This window comes from Paroedura picta, chromosome 7 (genome assembly GCF_049243985.1).
Source record: "Paroedura picta isolate Pp20150507F chromosome 7, Ppicta_v3.0, whole genome shotgun sequence".
Classification (NCBI taxonomy): domain Eukaryota; kingdom Metazoa; phylum Chordata; class Lepidosauria; order Squamata; family Gekkonidae; genus Paroedura; species Paroedura picta.
The window spans coordinates 81,509,314-81,530,654 of record NC_135375.1 but is presented as its reverse complement, the minus strand read 5'-3'; the positions used below and the strand labels follow the sequence as shown (position 1 = coordinate 81,530,654).

At 39.8% G+C, this 21,341-nt stretch overlaps 1 protein-coding gene across 10 annotated transcripts in view; it reads left to right on the top strand.

Moving 5' to 3' along the window:
- Positions 1 to 6,743: 6,743 nt before the first annotated feature.
- Positions 6,744 to 21,341, top strand: part of SLC24A2 (solute carrier family 24 member 2) — a 165,887-nt gene continuing 151,289 nt past the window's right edge. For 2 of the 10 annotated variants that reach the window (XM_077345176.1, XM_077345167.1), the window contains exons 1-3: positions 6,797 to 7,426; positions 18,624 to 18,771; positions 19,509 to 19,606. The gene's annotated coding sequence lies outside the window, so the exon portion shown is untranslated. The other 8 variants (XM_077345168.1, XM_077345171.1, XM_077345172.1 and 5 more) reach the window with 8 other exon arrangements.

Below are 21,341 nucleotides of genomic sequence, written 5' to 3'. Positions count from 1 at the left end.
AATCTTAGTTCTTGTTATGTTAGTCCCACCAGTGTCTAAAGAACTATGGAAATGTAATGTTAGTCAAGGCTGTTTTAATACATGGGCATGCTGGACAATTGCCCGGGAGCCCCGCAAGCAAAGGAACCCCATGCTAATCTATGTATGTACTCATAGTTTGTGATATGGACAAGCTGTTTATATAAAATGTGAACATTGTTGGAGGTACCAATATTTATTCCTGTGAGAGACTGAGTAGGTAGGCCCCCCGTGCACTAATTTGCCTGGGGGCTCTAATGCTGTTAAGATGGCCTTGATGTTAATGCTGCACTGTGTGTTTCTTCTCAGCACAATGTTTGGCCTCTTTGACCACTGGGAAATCATGGTCACTACAGTGCTATCCTAAGCAATGTTACATTCTTCTCAGCCAGTGAAACCAATGGGTTTAGGATGGTGTGGCTCTGCTTAGGATAATACTGCACAACTCCTCTCTATGCTATTATTTTGTCAGACATTGCTCTATATTCTCAAAGCCCTCTTTGGATCCATAAGGGCTAGGAGTAGGGTTGCCAGCTCTGGGCTGGGAAATACCTGGAAATGTGGGGAGAGGAACCTGAGAAGGGTGGGATTGGGGGAGGGGAGGGACTTCAATCGGCTATAATGCCATAGAATGCACATTCCAATGCAGACATTTCATCCAGGTGGACAGATCTCTGTTGTCTAGATCTCAGTTTTAATCCCAGAAGATCTCCTGCCATCACCTGGCGCTTGGCAACTAGAAAGTTGCTTTTCTTTTTTAAGTGAATCAGTTTCTAATTGTACACTTGCATATAGATTTGTAGAATTCTGGAGTAGACCCAGCATATGATTTGACTATGAATATTTCATTCTTGTATGCAAATAAGCAAGTTTGGGGGGCTAAATCTAAACCAGATAATTAATTGGGCTTGGAATGCTGCCAAAGCAGAGGAAGAATTCCTGCCTCCCCAGCAGGCAGTTCTCAGCCCAAGCAATATTTCCTGAAGCCTTGCAGAATGATATGTGAATGATCATCTCTTCCCTTTATGTCCCAGGCTCCCGGTATTTCATTTCTCAAGCCAACTGCTATAGATGTCCGTCTGTGTTATTGTATTTTGGCATATATGTAAGTGGCCTTTCTAGAATTCTTGCTGATCCTTGTACACAGAATGCTCCACATGGAACAGCAAAAAGGGAGAAATAATTTCTGCACCCAGAGCTGTTTCAGCAGGAAAGGCAGCATAAGCATGGCAGCATTCCAAGCCCAAACTGGCTTGGCTTAATTTTATTTTTTGTAACAGCCATTCCCTGAAGCTGCTTTGTGGCTGCAGAGAACCCAAGTTATTAAAAACCTAAAGTGTTGTTTGGTCCTTAGTTTCTGATTTTATATGTGTGTGTGTGTGTGTATAAAATTTGTTAAACATTTATCAGGTGATATGTATTTATTTGTATACCACCGCTCTTCACATGGATTCACGGCGGTCATGTTGTGGTCGTGTTGACCTTCTCCCCTCAATGGGCAGTGATGGGCCTGGAGGGGGTGGGAAGGGGAAGGGACTTGGGTGGGCATATACACAGCTATGCTTCCCCATCATATTCTGTATAATAGTGCCACTCCTGGGGTTTCTTGAAGCCTAAAGAATATTTAAGGGGTTTCTCAGTGGTAAAAATGTTGAGAAGGGCTGCTCTAGAGTTAGCTTAACAGCTTTCCAAACAAACCCCAGTGTGGGCAAATAGGTTTTTTGTACTGCTTGTTAATGAAGCAAAAATGTGCATAATAGATTAGATCCAGCACAACATTTCTGCTTGCACTAGACCAAAAAGAAGTGCAAGGGGAAGACTGTAGTAGTGCTAAGACTGCACTCAGTGAAACGTATTATACCCCCATTTGCCTTTCCACATGTGCACCTAATTTCCAGTTGCTATAGTAGTACTTGGTTGCACAAGATCTTGCACAAGTAGAACTGTACAATAAAATCTGAGTCCAGTAGCACCTTTAAGACCAACAAAGATTTATTCAAGGCGTGAGCTGTCGCGTGCAAGCACCCTTCGTCAGACTATGATCTTCTTACATGACCATTTATGGCCTGCTTACACATTGCTGATACCAAGCTGAAGCCTCTGTCTGAGGATGTCTCCTGATTTCTTTTCCAAGTGCAGTACGGAGAAGATAATTAATGGAACGAGTTTGTGTTATTGCACAGTAATTTGCAGTTACTGCTACAGACAGAGAGCATGTTCACTCTGAATGTGTTGCTGATCTGTTAAATATAAGCTGTCCTCCTACCTGAGTTACCCTGATGAATAGACATTGTTTTCCTGTTCTCCCCTTGAGTGCCACATGTGGTTTATGGAGTAATTACTTGAAAGGATCTGGAACAAAATCATTCTGCACCTTTGTGTCAATCTGCTCAGAACATCTATTAGGAATCTAGAATAGCTGGGATGCAGTATGTTTGAAACAAAATTGTCAATAGAGGTGAAGTCCTTAAATGTTTGTGCCACATTGGGAGAATGTGATATTCTGAAATATTACATTTTTTCGGTGTCTGTATGTAAGTATTTTAACTTTAGAAACCCTTGTTATCTGAGCATACTTAATCCCCCCCCCCCAAAAAAATCCTGCAGGAGCAGAGGGGGAGGGGGGAAAGAAATATATTTTTAAAAATTATCCTACAAAGGGAAGCTGGCTGTTTTTTAGAAGGGTAAAAATAGTGGATGTGTGCCATGCTTTGGCTTTCTTCCCAGGATGGCTGGTTTTCTTACAAATATTTATTTCATGCTTCAGTTTGTAAACTCCCCTATCTTGTTCCCCTATCTTGCTTCTTCTTGTATTCCTGGAATGTGATAGTTAAAAAGGCTAGCCAGGGTCCAAGATAAGTTGCTACTAGACCAGTATGTTAAAAGAAGGCAGATATGCCAGATCAATTGTATGTGAGATGACAAACATGATGTGGAAGCAAAAATGAACTTGAAGGTCATTTTCAAGGTCACATATCACTTCACAGCATGGCTCATGCCAGCTTCTTGGGGACAGTGTTGCAGTTGTGCTGCCTGTACATATAGAAGGTGGTCTGTTTTTGCTGAGGAATTGCTGTTAGGGACTGAGTGACAAAAACATGGAAAAATATGCCTGTGGACCGAGTACCATTTTAGCCATACATCTTGTTGGCATCTGGGCACCATATAGAATGCACACACATCTCTCACCATCTCAGTGTCACCCATCTCATCCAATAGCAATGGACTGTCAAGGTAAGATTGTTTTAATAAAAATCTTCCAGCACAACTTCTTGCCACAGCTGTCGAAGGTGATACCTTGTCACAGTGAGTCTGTTAACTCACATTCTTCTTTATAGGATTTGAAAGCTTCATGACAATGACATGTCATGAATAGAATGCTCATTTTAAAGATATTCTGATGCCATGCATATTCCAGCAGGGCTGGTGTATCTGTGCAGCAATTGTAGCATGTGCTAACGGACCTGTGCAATGACTCCCCCAAATGTATCAGGGCTGTGGCCTCTCTCCTCCCCTTTTCTTTTCTTTCTTTAATGACACTCACAGTGACACCCCTTTCCACTTTGTGGGGCCCCCCTGCCTCCCACCGCAAGTGGGTGGAAGGGGTATTCATTGTGGGGGGAAGAAACCCTCCCCCCACAGAAAACCAGAAGCCCCTGTCCCCATGCATGAAACTCAGCCCTACCCCCCCCCCAAGAATCCAATACCAGCAGAGCATCAACAGGGGTCATAGAATCATAGAATCATAGAATAATAGAGTTGGAAGGGACCTCATGGGTCATCTACTCCAACCCCCTGTAATATGCACCACCATATCAACATATGCCTCAGTGCTTTTGAGACATCATGCCTACTCCTGGCTCAGGGTCTTGACCCACTACATTGACTTCTGACTCAGGGTTCCCAGCCACCAAGTCTAACTACTTCTCAAGACTTTTGAGCAATCACATCTACTTACTTCTAAAAGTTTCAAGCTATCACATGAGTCGTGTGATGGTTTAATTTTGAGGTGATCTCAGGGCATATTGCCCTAGTTCTGTTTGGTTGGCAATAATGCCCTCCACCTTCAGTTTTACTGGAGAGATTCTCATGGACTTTGATTCTGTTTCTGTTCTGATGAACCTTTGCTTTTTTTGCTGTCTTTCCCCCTCACTGGAAACAATGGAATATGGGGGGGGGGAGCCCTTCTTTGTGTGTAGGAGCAGGTAGAAGAGAGTCAGCCAGAGATGCACTGTGAGTTGGATGTCTTAAACATACCAGAGTCATCCTACCACATTGTGAACTTCCAAAACCAGTTCAGTTCTTACAAATGGATTTCTTGTCCATGATGGTCTATGTTCAGTTCATGGGTGTGCTGCGAACCATAATGGATAATATATGTAAGCAGGTGGTTGCTGATCTTACCCATTTACATGGAGGAACCTTTAAAAGGATCTCATCAGACTACTGAAGCTTCTGCAACACAGATTAGTAGAAGAAGCAGTCTCCCAGATATGTGGGTCCTATAGTCCAGGGATAGTCAACCTGTGGTCCTCCAGATGTTCATGGACTACAATTCCCATGAGCCCCTGTCAGCGTTTGCTCGTAACTTGAATCATATGGCAACCAATGTGGAATAGGCCCAAATGAACTGGTCAAAGAGGGTATGCATGCTGCTTGAATGCTCACCAAAGTACTTTATCATAGGTTAGTACAGTATATCAGCTTACCCACCACTTAAATGACATGTTATGAGGTTTTCCTATAGCATGAATTAATGCATGTCATCAATACACATGCATGTTTTCAGACAAGAACATAGATCCTCATGAGAAGTGTTTGTTGTAGCAGTGAGAATGTTGGTAAGCTCTACCTTTGATATTATGTTTATCAGTCCTCCAGTCTTCACAAGGGGCAATTGTACAGGGGATCTCTCATATGTTAGGATATCGGCATTTGTATTCTTTGATGAATACCTGTAGCAGTAAACAGTCTCTGCATAAGCTCACTATTAGCTTTAATAGAATCTTTAGATTCTGTTGTGTGGTACCATTTGACTTTGTGCAAAAAAGCAAAAGTTTTTTGAGTTCCTTTTTTCAGCAACTAGCTTGGTGAATCACTTTGAAATGCCCGTAGAGTACTTGACAGTGTCTTAAAAAAATGCCTCCAGGATACATCTTTCTTTGAGTTCATGGTCTTTTGGAGGAATAGGAGGGCCTCTTTGACAAATGAGTGCATTGGAAGGAATTCTTTCCATTTAGTGTTGCTTCAAGAATATCTGTGTTACCAAATGAGCACTAGATTGTTCATTTTCCTACCATATTGTCTGACATATACCGATGGCAACTTTCTAAAATTTACCAAGTATGTTATAGTCTGTGGCAGGGTCTGTTGGCACAACCACCAAATGGCCACTGTTGGAGGTGGAGCCACACCTGCACATGTACAGAGGAAGCCCAACTTCAGGGGGACTAGAGAAGTAATTTAAAAAAATACACTGGGAAGGAGGAGTGAGAGACAAAATAAAACTCACACTGTAGGGGCAGCCACCACCGCAACAATGTTATTTTAATCTCCATGGCCAGTGAGATCTTCAGTGGCTAGTCAGAGATCCTGCCAGGCTGTAGCCCCACCCACTTCTTACAAACTTGTGGTGGGCACCAGGAAAGTTGCTAGCAGGTACCATGACATCGAAATGTTTAGGGACCTCTGGTCTATTGTGCTGTCAGTTCATCTTATATCAGTACTAATGCTGTGCTTCGCTTCATGGAATAATTCTGCAAGACCTTCAAGTGATACTACATGTTGGAAAGCAAGGTCAAAACCAAATGAGGGGTACCATCAGATCCTTAAGCAATGTCTTAAGTAGTGGAACAAATTTAGAATCTGGTGGCACCTTTAAGAAACAACAAAGTTTTATTCAAGGGATGAGCTTTTGTGTGCACACACACTTCCTTAGATACAGATACAAGAAGTGTGCATGCACACAGAAGCTCATACCTTGAATAAAACCTTGTTGGTCTTAAAAGTGTCAATGGACTCTGAATTTGTTCTGCTGCTTCAGACCAACATGGCTACCCACTTGCCTCTGTCTTAACTAATGTTTCATGTATTCTGAATCATATCTCTCCTGTTCTTTTTCATTTATGATAGTTGTTCCTGAAGCTATTAAACATCAAAACATATTACCATCATACATAATTATTGTTGCAAACATTGAATTTTGGAGTGATTTAAACTAATATCCTGGTTGAATATGAGAATAAATCTCTGTGATAGTCAGACGTCAAAGAATCCCTAGGGGAGTAAGCGGGAAAGTTTTTATTTGAGACATCAGTTAAGATCAGCTTGTTTTGCACTTGATCAGTTATCCTTTATCTTGAAATGGCCATTCCATTTTCTTTGAGTAAGTTTACTTGTTTACTTATATATTTATTTATTTATTATATTTCTATACCGCCCTCCCCGGAGGCTCATATACACAGTTAAGAAACACGAAAATCATTTCTTGAACAGCTGACACACTTTTTTCTTCTCATTTGGTTAAATTGTAAAACAAACATAGATTCAGTCTGATAAATTTTCCTTTGTTCACAGACTTCTTTCTGTTACAGTAACTTGAGATACTGACAGCCTCAGACACAGAAGTTCATGGAGGCAGAGTCACACACTGGCTAACTGATTGAGAGAGATTCTGTTAAGTGACTCTAACTGACACTGACAAAACAGAACAGAATTCTCCCAGCATGCACCACTCCTCCACACAAAATGTAGAGTGCCTGTATGCAAGGATGCGGGTGGGGGGGGCAATTATTGTATTTATTAACATAATACATTTAGACAACTCTTGCAGAGACTTTTGCTCTTCAAGAGTTCAACCTTTTTGGTTCTCGAAGAGTTAAATCAGTATTTATGATTTTCCCATCCTCTCTACTCCAGGCAGTTTCAAGAGAACACAGCATAACCGTCCAATTAACAAGGGTTTTTTTTTTTAATGCACTGACTAAAACACAGAATTTAAAAAGCACATATCGGATTGAAAAGGGCACAGAATTTAACAAACACGTGTGTAATTAAAAACACACCAAATGCGCTTTCATTATTACCTCAGAAATATTGATTACACCACTTTCAAGTAAGCCATTTCATATGGCTGCCTTCCGGGTCTATTTTTAGATTCTAAATCCACATGTTAAATGCAGCTGCGAGAAAGGATGAGAAAAGCCCAGTGGAACACAAATACAGCATCGATTGTGTCCGTTTAAAACCTGTCTTTTCCCTCTTTAAAATGCTAGTAACACTATGAGGAAACTAGTTTCGGCAAGCAAACTGGGAGCGGAGAATTGAAGGGTTAGATCTATGGCATTATACTCCATCCCTCCCATCCCCAAACCCCAACTTTCTCAGGCTCCACCCCCAAGATCTTCAGGTATTTCACAGCCTGGAGTTAACACCATTATGGTCTACTTTTGGTCTACTTTTTTCTCTGTCTTTTTCTGCTCCTGCTCGATATCCTTCCCTTACAGGCTAGTTTGTCCACCAACAATCTACACTTTTCTTAATAGAACAAACTACTAAACATCAACAATACAATAAACTATACCTATTAAAATCAGGACACGGTTAATAAAAGCAAGGATGGATGGATGGATGGATGGATGGATGGATGGATGGATGGATGGATGGATGGATGGATGGATGGATGGATATGACAAAGTGTGCCTGCATAAGAAAGCCTGTACCTTGAATAAAATTTTGTTGGTCTTAAAGGTGCCACGGGACTAAAAACCTTGTTTATAGTACACAATTGTTGTTTTGATTCAAGAAGCATATTCTATTTAATGCAAAGCAGGCCTTTCTCCATGATGGCACATAGTTTGTAGAATGTCTCACTCACTGACATACTCCAAGAGATATCTTTGACATTTGCTGCTCTTTGTTTTTTTAAATGTTGAATATTTTAACTCTTTTTGAGTGTCACTGTTTATAGTGTGTACATATTTTTACATTATAAATTGCCTTAATTGCGCATCTCCGATAGGTAACAAATACTAAGAATATGTGGTTTTCGTGTGGCTTTCATGTCCCGGTGTTATTAATCAATAACTGTTGGCAGTATTTTCATCTTACATTTTTTGTATAAACATTTATTTGATTATATATAAGACTGCCAGATTTGGGCTGGGAAAATACTGAAGATTTATTTGGGAATGGAAACTGGGGTTGGCAGAGTTTGGGGAGCAGTGGGGGTGGGTGCTCAGCACAGGTGCAATATCACAGAGTCCACTCCCTGAAGCTGCCATTTTCTCCAGGAGAGTTGTTCTCTGTAGTCTGGAGATCAGTAATAATTCTAGATCTCCAGGCCACACCTGGGAGCTGACAACCCTATGTGGCCATGGGCTGAAGGGCTTATAAAACTCTCATGTGGATAATCACAAATCCTTTCCGGACAGTAGCCCTTATGATGCAGAAGACCTGAGAGGAACAGATGGTCTGAGAAACACATATGCCTAGAAAACAAATCTGTGCCAAAAAAAATAACTGATTTGACAATAATGGTAATTTTCCACCCAAGTAACATATTGCATTTTCTTGGAGCAGCTCTGGATTTCTCACAGCTGTTATTTGAGCCTTCAGAAGATGCACTGGTTTGGAGGTATCCATTATTTCCTACAGAAATGCCAAGCATTGGCATATTGGGAACACTTTGGTCTTCATACAAGAAGCAAAGTCTTTTTCCTGTCCTTAAGCCTCTTTTGCCTATTTCCCAAACCTTATGCTGCTTTTTTGTTTGATGTAAGAAATCTTGTACTCTCAAAGGATTACCATCAGATGAGCCCTGCATTTCCATAATATTAGCCTTTATTTAATATTTAACAATTTTAAATAATTTTTCACAGCTTCATCACTCTGCAGGGTGCCTAATTGTGAGAAGTGTTTTAATTTTTGCAACAATGATTCCCTCGTCACTTTAATAGGAAAAGAATTGTTTTAATTAGTGAGGCCTCCCCTTAGGAGCAGAAAATACCTCTGCAGCCAAATGACTCAGGATTGCAGTATTAATTAGAATTCATAAGGGTTCTTTTTCAAGTCTATTCATCTTCACAAAGGCATTAAATTCTTCAAGAAGTCTAATGTTTTGTTGTGGCGGTTGTCTAAAACAACTGGTCCTTCTCTGAGGTAGGCCCAGTGAGCCGATGTCATCTGGCTTACTGTGAGGTTTCCCTTCTATCAATACTAACACACATATATACACACTACCTATTTCAAAATTCTTTTTGGAGTTGGAGGTTAAGGTAGACTTTGATTATATTTGGAATACTCCCCAAACTCCATCCCAGTCCCCAGATGCCATTTGGTGAATGTATAATAAATGCTTGCAGAGCATTTAACTTAGTCCTTTTTAAAATATCTCCTGGCTATATCTTTGAGTTCACTGTTTCTTGCAGGAGTAGGAGAGGCTCATTGACAAATGGGTGCCTGGAAGGTATTGATTCAAGGAAAAAGTTTAAAGTTTAAAATGGATACTTTCATTCTCTCTCCTCTTAATTGCAGGGAAAATAGCATACCAGTTAAAAGTTGTTTCAGGAAGAATCATCTTCAATATATTTTCTATTGGACTTCCTTCATCGAGTTCACCAAAAGGACAAATGGACCAACATCATCAGCCTAATAATATAAGGCAATTCTTATAGCTCTGCACTTATGATGGTTGTTCATTTAGTCTGAGGAAGAGTGCCTGCACTCGAAAGCTCACACGAACAAATCTTTGCTGGTCTTAAAAGCAATGTTCATGTTATAAGAATCCTTAAATTATGACAATTTTTGCTTCATATATAATGAATATGCTACCTCCTGAGCACCTTTTGGGTCTCTCCTTTCCCCCTTCTTTTTCAGTGATTTGAGGCTTAACTATCTTCTCTTTTTCCTTTTCTCATGTAGCTTGGGAAAAAGATATAGTTTTTTTAAAAGGAAAGAATGCTTTTTGCCTCATTATTTTCTGGATATCTTCAAGCTTGGTGATTTGGACTGACAGTCAGATTGACAAACCATATTCTTTGGCACAGCATGGGTACATTTCAAATAGCAGATCTCCAAGAATTTTAATATGAATTTACCATTTGAGTTTAGCATAGACTACTGCAGTTAGAAGGTGGCTCTAGCAATGTATCTTAGCAATGTAATGTAAGAAAGTTTGGAACAGATTATTTCACAAGTCCTTAAAGCTCCCTATCTAGCAAGGTATGGGCTACAGCCTAGAGGAGCCTAAAAACAGAAGCCATTTACATCTCAGGAACAGAATGATTCTCATGGACCGACTAGTTATTGTTCATTGCTTCTTTCATGGCTCATTTGGAAATTAAAGAACCATCTCAGGAAAGGTAGAATTCAAATCTTTATTTATTTACTAATTTGAGCATCTGTTAGCCTCTGTGGAAAAGAAATTACATATGAAGCAGCATATGGATTAAAGAAAAAAAATATAGAAGTAAAAACTACTCTATACAAACACAAAGTCTGGATAAAAAATACCAAAGCAAATGGGAAACAAGTATAGCAGTTAAAGCACATTCATTTTGCTAGAAGTTAAAACCTTTTTGAAAGAATCAGATTGTTAACCTAAGACTGGAAAGCCACAGAATAAGTACAGTACAGAACCAAATTTGCTTTCTTTAAAAAATACGTCAAATATATACTAGTGCTCTTAAACAGTTGTGCAGCATGCTCCTATGTGTACATACTACTTATTGTGGGATCTTATGTGTGTTACTTCCTAATAAAGGGCATGTAACAACCAGTGTTTAGGCTGCAGAAATGATAGTTATTAATATGTCATTTATCAGTAACGCTAAGTGGTATAGTTATATTTACGCAAATGGCCTTTCTTATACTGGCTCTTTGTTGAATTCTTGCTCAGAATTATAACATAATTTGGCCAACTCCTCTGCAAAATGATGATCTTATCAAGAGTATATTAATGGGACCTAATTCAAATGAAACTCTTATCCACTTAAGTATATATTTAGGAAAGCACATTAATGTGTGTGCATGCATGTACCTATTTGTCTAGTGCAATGTACATGCATAAGCACATTTATATAGAATAATGCATAGTGGAGTCACATACCCTGTTCAGATGACATCCTCTAAGGCACCAGTTTCAAGTAAATGATCCATCCCCCATTCACATTCTTGCAGGTGCAAATGAGAGTGGAGGTTAAATTTTGACATGTTAATAAAGCAGAAGAAGGAAGAGCTGTTATAGCTGTTAAACAATTGGTGGTAACATAATATAGAGAACCTAAATGCTGTCAGCAATAGAGGTGTTAATCTTAATATAGTTGTCAATTGACACAGTTGGCAAGGAAAAACAGACTGCACCCTCCTATTCCTCCTTGATGCATTGCCAGTACTTTAACAAGTTCCTAAATAGAATTGCCCCTATTTTTTCTGTGATCTATGATAGGAGACATAAAAAGTTTAGCTTCTGGCCTTTTATTTTCCCAGTCCAACAAGTCTGTGGCTTTTAGCTCTGTTTGTTTCTCTGTTTTAGCTGAAAACTTGTAGGATGATAGGAAAATTTAAATTGACTCTCAGCTGATAGTTGTTAGAATGGTAATTTGCAACCAATCCTCTCCAATGTTGCCTTTGCAAGAAAGGAGTATTGTGAGCAAAAGATGTCCTAGTGGTGTATTTAGTTAAATACAGGTGGATAAATGTGTTGGTCTGAAACAACAGAATAAAGTTTGAGCCCAGTGACACCTTTAAGAACTATGAAGTAATTCTGGATACAAGCTGCCCATAATTAAACTTCATTGATCTTAAAGGTGCCACTGGACTCAAATTTCATATTTTATTGCTAGTTGTTAGTCCTGGGACATAGTCCTGGGACATAGTTTCACTTCAGCCCTGGGGATTCCTTTCTAAGTACCAAATTTTAAATTTGGTAAAGAATCTAAACTAGAATGTCCAATTGCATTCACTTACACAAATAGGCTTTCTTATACCAGCTCATATTTCTTGTCCTGAATTTTGACATCATTTGGCTGTTTCAATTATAGAAGGTTACTAACCCCTGTGTTAGGCGATCTGGATTCAGAATTTGCCTTTGAAATGGGACTTTCTGTTCCTGAGTCATTCCTCAGGTAGTTTCAAATATTCACTGTTGCATTTGGAATCTGTCGCATGGTGCCATCCAACGCATGTCAGTAGTTAAATGTTTCAGATATTGACTGTGACATGTCAGACATTCTGACTGCAGATTTATCCCAGCTGTCATATTCTGTTAAACATTGACAACTACTGTAAAATATTTGAATTTTAAATGAAGATGCTCAATAGCATGTATTTTCCACGTCCCATACACTATTTGGAAAATATTTGCCATTCACGAAACAACAATTTATGATGGAGCTAACTCTTTATTAGAACATATATACTTTTTTTGAGCCTAAATGTCACAGTTTTCATTAGATGTGATTGCACATGGAGTTCAATATGAACCAGGGCTAAGTAATGGCAGTGGGTTTCAGCTGCAACCTAACATAGTTCTAACATTTGCACTTATTATCTTGGTGGCCAATATAATTGTGGCATGGAATTTGGATGGAATTTGTAATGGGGAAGGCTGCAGTTTGTCTCTGTCCCTTTCACATACCGATGCAACATTATTTCTTCATGCAACTGCATCATTTTACGCTATCTATAGAAAGAACAATGATAATTGTCAGATTCCCCCAGTCTAAATTGACCCTTCAAGTATTTTTGGTATCTGGATGGAAGGTTGGCAACTATTTTTGTCACCAGAATACTTCCTTAACTGTATTTAGGTATTCATTTTAACAAAACTGAACCCTTCTCTTAGCGTTCAAAGATTACAAAAAAGACCCCAAAGAAAGGGAAAAATTATTAAAACTAATAAAATGTAGTCAGGAACAAGTTCCACTAATTCTTGCTGCCAAAAATAGGCCCATACGGAAATATACTGAGTCCCATTGGGCACTCAGCCAAGGGAAATGAGCTTAAACAAAGTAACTCTTCAGTGTTTGCAAAAGCAAACTAGAGAGACTGCCTTGTGCATCTCCTTGGGGAGTTGGTTGTACAGAGTGGGGACAATTCAAATAATGCCATTGGTCTGACAGAGGAGAACTGCATCTTCCTATAGAACAACAACAAAAAATTGGACTGAAATAGTCAGTTGGTGGGTCAATCAATATAAAAGTGTTCCTTTAACCATGAGGGTCTTAACTCATGAAGGGCTAGAAAAATTCAGGGCCATTACGCACTCGTTCAAAATTGCACAATGGTTGCAAATTGAAATCGCTACTGTTTTGCCGTTATGCACAACGTCGTTGACAATCTGCCACACTCCTGAAACCAATCCGCAAAAAGCGCTTTGTTGTAGCGCTTTCAGGGAAATCCCAAAAAGTAGATTCACCCTCCGGAAAGCGTTACACTCTTGCAACCAATCTGCAACACTAGCGGGAAAGTTCTGTGCATTACCATTGTTGCGATTTCTGCAAAGTCCCTCCCCCTGGCTCTCTCCTCTGATCTTCCGGTGAAGCGATCGCCATTTTTTTTTCTCGGAGCGAGCAGAGATCAACGCACCAGCAAGCTTTCGTTTACCCAGCGAGGCTTCCCTGGCTGCAGTCCCTCCCCAGAGCTGCTTTAAGGCACCAAGCAGGAAGCAACATACAGCCCCGTTTGCTGGTTTATTTTCCCTTTATTTTTCACTGTATTTTTGGCCGAAAATCCCGTCCGTGCAGGGGGGGGTGTTATTTTTTTTCCCTCGGGGGGAGCATGGCAACGATGAAATGGCAGCTCAAACACCACCTGCTAGCTAGATGGGTCTCTCCGTTGCAACGAATCAACACAGATTCGTTGCAACGTGTGTGTGTGTTTTTAAACCTTCCTTAAAGGGAAAGGGGCTTTTTGGGAGCATGATAACGGCCGTCCATTGGCTGCTTGACAGCCAGGGGCGGGACAAAGCTCGGCAATATCGCTTCCTGGCTAGCGATTTTTGCCGAGACCGGAAACCTGTGGGAAACGATAGAAACGCAACTGGATTCCACTACAAAGGCAGGTATGCATAACAACGAATTCCACTATTTAAAATGGCGTTTTTTCGTTCCGCAACCAATTTGCTACATAGATCCTGGTGCGGAATGGCCCTCAGTCAGTGTAATTATTGTGAAACAGGATACATTTAACTCACCCATTGTTATGAATGGGCTAACTCTAACCTTCCTCCAAGTAGCCTTTCTCTAGCCTAAGTTGCCTTCCTCCAACTTAAATAGATCTTTCTCCAATGGAAGCAAAATTTAAACTGAAGTAAAGCACCTTTGATTGAAAGGGGCCTTCAAACTTCAACCCAAAGGAAAGAAATATAAATAAATAATCTTTGCGCAGTGGTTTGTTAGGATGGGGTAGGCTCCACCCCACTGGGTCTTAAAACCTTTGGCTGTGGATCATGTTGTAATATTATTAGTTTAGTTAGTCTTCCATGCTGTCCCAGACAAGGATTTTACCAAATGTGGTTGGATTACACCTTCTGGGTTGCACAAGTACTGTGTCAAAATGCTCCTGGATCTGCTCCAACAACAATAGCTTTGCATTCTCATAAGATGGTGCCCCAGAAGTGGTTTGCAGTCTTCACATTTCTGTGTATTGTTACAGATCAGTTGTGTTGTTGGTTTTTTAATCCATACAGTTAATCATGTTTTAAGTTTGGCTTTAAAAAATATCACTCCCAAGGGGGGGGGATCAAAACTTTGTTATCTAGACTTTTATTTCTTAAAAGGCACAAAACTGACCATTCAGAAATTAGCCAGGTGGCAGCCCCAAATGGAGGCTAAATTCTATGTTCTCATGTTTAGTTTATTCTGTCTAGCAATCAGACCAATGTTATGATGGGTTTGTGAGGGGTGGAGGGAAGGACCCATACTGCATCAACAAGTTCTCCTCTTCAAAATAATGTACAGTGACAAGCGCATAACAATGATTTATCCACAAAGTGGCAACACCAAAGCCAGTGTTTTACAGAACATGCTCACTTCCCTCAAAGAGGCTTACTGTGTAATATGAGCCACAAATCCAACATGGAAGCTCCAATATTACTGACATTTCTGACAAAGGGGACTCCTATTAACACACTCAGGCAATGGGATCCATTTCAGAGGAAAATTAATTGCACTTCCAGGCTTTGGTCTTTTTCCTTTAAAAGGTCTTTAGATTCAAAGGATAATACTATACATCTGGTACCATACATCAAGCCTGGTTATTGCACTGTTGATGGCTATTTGACTTCCTGACATGTGTGAAATTCTTCTGCACTAGAGTCTAGACGTGTAAAAGTGCAATAATGATATAAGGTGTAACTGGAAGGATGAAGTCTTGAAGTAAAATTTCAGGAAGTGTTAAATTTATCTATTGACATCTTCCTGCCAAGTGATAATATATTTATGATACAGGATTAAATTCCTTGTGCACCAATTTGCAATAAATTATACCAGTTCTCATTTGTGGATACACTACCATGGGTAATATAATTTCAAGCAGATTTTACATATGTTGGTGTGTTATACATGTATTAATTTAAAGTCTTAGGAGAGCCAGTTTGGTGTAGTGGCTAGAAGTGCGGACTTCTAATCTGGCATGCCAGGTTCGATTCTGCGCTCCCCCACATGCAACCAGCTGGGTGACCTTGGGCTCACCACGGCACTGAAAAAACTGTTCTGACCGGGCAGTGATATCAGGGCCCTCTCAGCCTCACCCACCTCACAGGGTGTCTGTTGTGGGGAGAGGAATGGGAAGGCGACTGTAAGCCGCTTTGAGCCTCCTTCGGGTAGGGAAAAGCAGCATATAAGAACCAACTTTTTTTTTTCTTATGCTATATAAAACTTACATTTCAGAAGAACCGAGAGTAATCTGGCAAAATTACAATATTTGAATGCGGAATTCTTTAGTGCTTGTGCAAAAAAAGAGAGGTGAGTTTAACTATGGCAGTTGCTATGACCTACCTGTGAACAGACATTATTTTAAATAGCCACATATAGATTTAAACTTCTCTGACTGAATTAAAACAACACATTAACCATTAAATCACCATGCTGCTCGATAACTGACTCTTTCCTTAAAACATTCAACATTTGCAGGCCATAGCCTTCAGTCTGAGCTTTGTTTATATGTTTGTTCTGGTTCAAAGTGAAACCCTGTATTTCCCAGCCAATGGACTGTCAATGTATTTATTCAAACTTTTATTGAAAAAATAATCTGATCACTACAGATCTAATTAAACAAAATATTTGAATAGATACCCAGAACACTGGCATAGCTCATAGAAATCAATCCTATATAAGCATACACAACATTCCTATTCTACCTAGATTGACTTTTAGGGGGGGGAGTTCTTCTTAGATGGGGCTTTGCTGAAAAACAAACAAACAACAAAACAAATTTCACTGAATTCCAAATCTTAGAGATTCTGAAGTTAAAGGGTGTGGCCAGTTTATGTAGAAGGTATTTCACAGGCCAACACATACATTTACCAAACCTTCTGATTTGTGTTCTCTAAAGGCATAATGGAAGACAGCCCTGAGCATCTCAAAGAACCATTGTTGAAAACTCTGTTCTACTTGTTCTGGTATTTATTCTGGGCACAAAGCCATTGATTCATAAATCCTTCTCAAGGCCGAAACAGCCAGAAAGTGGGGGGAAAAAACCCTGCATAACTGCAGATTGACAAAATAAAAGTAAACTCTTGATTCTACTGTGTCAAAACATGCTAAATAGTGATTTACAGTCAAAATCCATAACGCAACTGTTAATGAGAAAGGATATCAGTATGGATGAGATGGCATTTCATTCCTGTGGGATTTAGGCTAGCATCCTTCGTAGTGACTAGAATTAAAATAGTCTGGACCCGACTAGTCTCCTTTCTGACAGGTTCTAGGCATACTGAAACAGCATGATGTGCATAATAAGGATGAAGAATATCTCAAAGCAATGTTACACTTCCCATGCATGCCTGGGTCCTCTGGGCTTGGTAAGGGAGGAACATTGTTCCTGCTTGTTGCTTGAGAGGCCTTTGGATATGTGAGGAGCATGATCAGGATATTTCTGTAGCTGCAGGCTTGATCTCAGGTTTAGCAAACACAAACCATGGAATGGACACAAGGGAGGCTTTCCTGCTGGAGGAATGGAAGGGATTAATTCCCTGCTTTGCTAAAGTTTTGTCTATGTCCTCACTATGGCATGCACATTTTGCTGGGTAGTTATAGAATAAGAATTGTTTTTTATACCCCACTTTTCTCAAAGCAGCTTACAATTACCTTCACTTCCTCCTCCCCACAACAGTCACCCTGTGAGGTAGGTGGGCTGAGAGAGCCCTGACATGACTCTGCAACTAGCCCAAGGCTGTATGTGGAGGAGCAGGGAATTAAACCTGGCTCACCAGATTAGAAGCAACCACTTTTAACCACTACACCAAGCTGGTTCTCCCCTGGAAGTATATTCAGATGTCTAAAACCACCCCTCTGTTGGCTCGTGAAATACTCCTACAAAAATGTTGTTATGTCCATATTCCTTGATCTCTGTACCTGTTACATTGTTCTGAAAATATTAGATGGTTGTAGGTCATCTTTTGCTGGGCAATTGCCAATAGTTTTGCATTTATTTGAATGTCATTTTCATAGTTGCTAATTATGGCTTGATTCCTTCTACTTTACATTAACAGTGCAATCCTATGCAGAGCTACTCCAGTCTAAATGAACTGATTGATATTAGAGTAACTTTGCATAGGATTATGCTGTAAATATTTATGGGTGTGTGTGTAAGTGTGTAAAATGCCATTAAATTGCAGTCACAATTAATGGCAACCCCCCCAGAGTTTTCAAGGCAAGTGGTCAGGCAGAAGTGGTTTGCCATTGCCTTTCTCTGAAAAGTTCTCCCATCCAAATACCATGCAACTTAGCTCCTTAGAGCAGATGAGATCAACTTTACTATACCATTCCACATCCCCATACACAGGTAGCTCCACCAAGTAGAAACAAACCACAAAGATCCAGCTCTTCCTGATTTTCATTCATTCCATTCAACTGAAACACATATTAAGATTTATCTGTGTGGGCCTGTATCTTGGTAGCCTCACATGAAATTTCCACAGCGTAGCATCCATAAGCTAATCTTCGTGGCAATGTAAAATTGAAATTACTATCCATCTGTGATAGCTTTACAAAGCTGTTTGCCTATTGTAACAGTATTTTTTCTCCAGTAGGAAAGATAGCCGTATTTTCTCATTATCTCCAGTATGGGTCTGGAGATCCACTGTAATGGGGTTAACAGGTAATGGAGGAAGATAGGAAATTGCTTGTGCCTCACAGCAAATATTTGAATAGTGTCACTCTCTTGATGGAATACATCCACCCATTACTGGGTATGAACAAAGAACCTTGTGCATCAAATGGGAGAAAATAATAGTCTTTGAGCTATTTCAATAGAGTTCCAGATTAGTGAGTGCCAATTTACTTGATGCCTTAATGTATACCAAGATGCTCTTAGATGAATAATTTCCAAAGAAACAATCACAGCCATCATCTTTTACATATATCTCTCTTATTTCTTGCCAGGCCAGTACAAATATGAGCTTCACAATCATTTCAGAGGAGACTTGCTATCATAAACTCATCTCATTGGTATTTAAAATTATTTTGAGACACTGGCCGGCTCAACTAAATTGCAGTTTTCCAGTTAATGCATTTGTGAATGCACCGCAAGGTGAGCAATAATGGCCTGAGAAAAATAGATGAAAGTATTTCAATACTTCTTTCTAAGTAATTTCTCTTTTTTATTTTTTCTATTTCTTTTCACTGTAAACTTTGCTTTTGGCATCCTTTTTATTCCTTTTTAAGCATAAGGCTCATTCACCCTTATCCACAGTAGTATGGAAGCCATGACTTGTAGTGACTTCTTATGCTTTTCTTTTCCTGTAAATATGGTTGTATGACAAATGCTATGATCTTCCCGTTCAAACATTGCCTGACAAAGTGGGAAAACCACCCACGTGCTTCCTTCATAATCACATTTGTTGAACAGTATGGGATTATACTAAGGGTTAGTGTCTCCCATGCCATTACAGTATATTGGAATAGATCCTTAAAGCAGTATATAAAAGCTGTTACTTTTTGATCCTCAAGATTACACTGAGTGGGATCCCGCCACTCCAGAGCCCCTTAATTTGGAGGCTCCTTAGGATGGAGGGAGGCTGCTTGGAGGGCGATTGGATAAACCCCACTATTTCTCATAGGTGTGTGTCCTTCCTGCTTGATAAAACCCATTATATTTTTCTCATTCTGCATTTGAAATAAACAAATACAATTTGGGGAAAGACATAATGTAGAAACCCAGGTCTAAATCCAGGCAGATTCATTCCAATGCTGTGGTTACAATAATCTGTTGAAGCAAAACATGTTGTGGTATCATTTGTGACACAGAGCCCATTTTATTCTGTATAGGAAGCCCTCGCATACTTGGATAAGTGTGTACCCAGAGTTCAAAGAAAAGAAAAACAAACTTTGTGTCCCAAGTTTGGCAATGCAAGTAACAGCTGTAGGTAGGTCACACTACTATGCAAATTGAATATAAAATCTAGTTTGTGTGTATGTGGCTCACTAGCATTATGATAGCATGACAGACATTGAAAGAAGGAAAATTGTGTCATGAGAAAGTAGGGTTGCTAGGTACTTAATGGGGGCAAGAAATCTCCCAACCCCCCTGCTCCCATTGCTCACCACTGTTCTGGCAGCTGCTGGGTAACAAAATTTTAAAAAGCATTACATCGCTTCCCAGGAGAAACTAGAAGTGATGTCATGCCTCTCTAGGAACTGCTGGAGACTCTCTAGGAATTGCTGGACATTCCTAGAGAGACATGACATCACTTTTGGGGGTTCCCAAGAAGTTACATAGTTCTGTTGTGCTGCTGGTGCTTCTCCATATTCCCACTTTGCTCCAGCCTCCCACTGGTTGCTGCTGCTGGCAATCCCATGAGTTTCATGCCATTAAATTTGTAAATGAATTTCAATGTAGCATTGATTTTCATATACAGCAGTTTTAAGATCTGCTACTGAATGTTCTGGGAAATCGAAATGCTTCCCCATCTAGAAGAACTGAACTGGACACACACACACACAAATCAACCTGTCTTGAGATCATTTCCATGCTCTTTTCTTAGTTCCAGAAGGTTCTGTATTTCTTTAGTAATAAGGTAGACAGTTGTCCATGTATATATCTGGCACTAAGGTCTTTGTGAGTCTCTGTGAAGCAGTCGGCCTCATCACCAATGGAGAATGTAATCAGCAGGTAGATGGATATGGAAGTGAAGCCAGCCTGTGGGAGTTGAAATGGCTACAGCTTTCAGGTAAGAGGAGAGAGAAGAGGAAAATGGGAAGGAAAGCCTGATGCTTTAGTAAATGCTTTTGAAAGTTCAAGAAGATGTATCCTTATATTCCATTTCTGTAGTTCCACAGATCTTTTGTAATGAATGACATGTCCTCAGAAGCACTCCAAAAGACGTAAGAATCTTATGGCATGTCAAGAGATAGTTCAAGGAGGAAGTTATTGTCATTTAGAGTTATTGAGTGTATTAAAGTTCACAGGAGATAGGTGAATATAAAAAAAGAAAGCTCGCTTTGATGTCCGGGCATTGCTAGAATTATTCTTTCTGAGAAAGTGTGAGATGATAGCAAGGAAAGTTGCTCACATACATCCAAATTATGTTGTCAATGAAGTTTTTCATCTCTTGCCAGAAACCTGCAGCTTCTTGTATGGAATGTGTACTTTGGTGTATCTTCAAGAGCACGTCCTGATAGTGTGCAGGGACAAAATGCACATGTTAGATACTGCAGAGGAAGAGCTTAGGGGTCCAAATCTGTACTGCACTAGGTCCTGAAACTATTTCATGACAAAAGAATTTACTTGTGGGGGTGGGGGATGATAGTTAAAACTTTTAAAGTTTCATTGATGTCCAAAAGTGCCATGGTGTCTTAAAGATTAATGCATTTACTGAGGCATGAAGCAAATAGTGCATATTGCAAAGTAGATTTGCAGTCCAATTCTAAGCATGTTATTCCCAAGAAAGCCCCACTAGATTTAATGGGGTGTACACCCAAGTAATGTATACAGGATTGCATTTGTCTTTGGAGATCATTCTATTAAATGGTGGAATAAAATGCCACGTGAAAATATAAATTGTCAATAAAGAGTTTAATCAGGCAGAGGTGTGTAAACATCACTGAAGTATCTGCCCATTCTTTGTAATGAAGAACATGGTCAAGTGAAAGCCCTCCTGA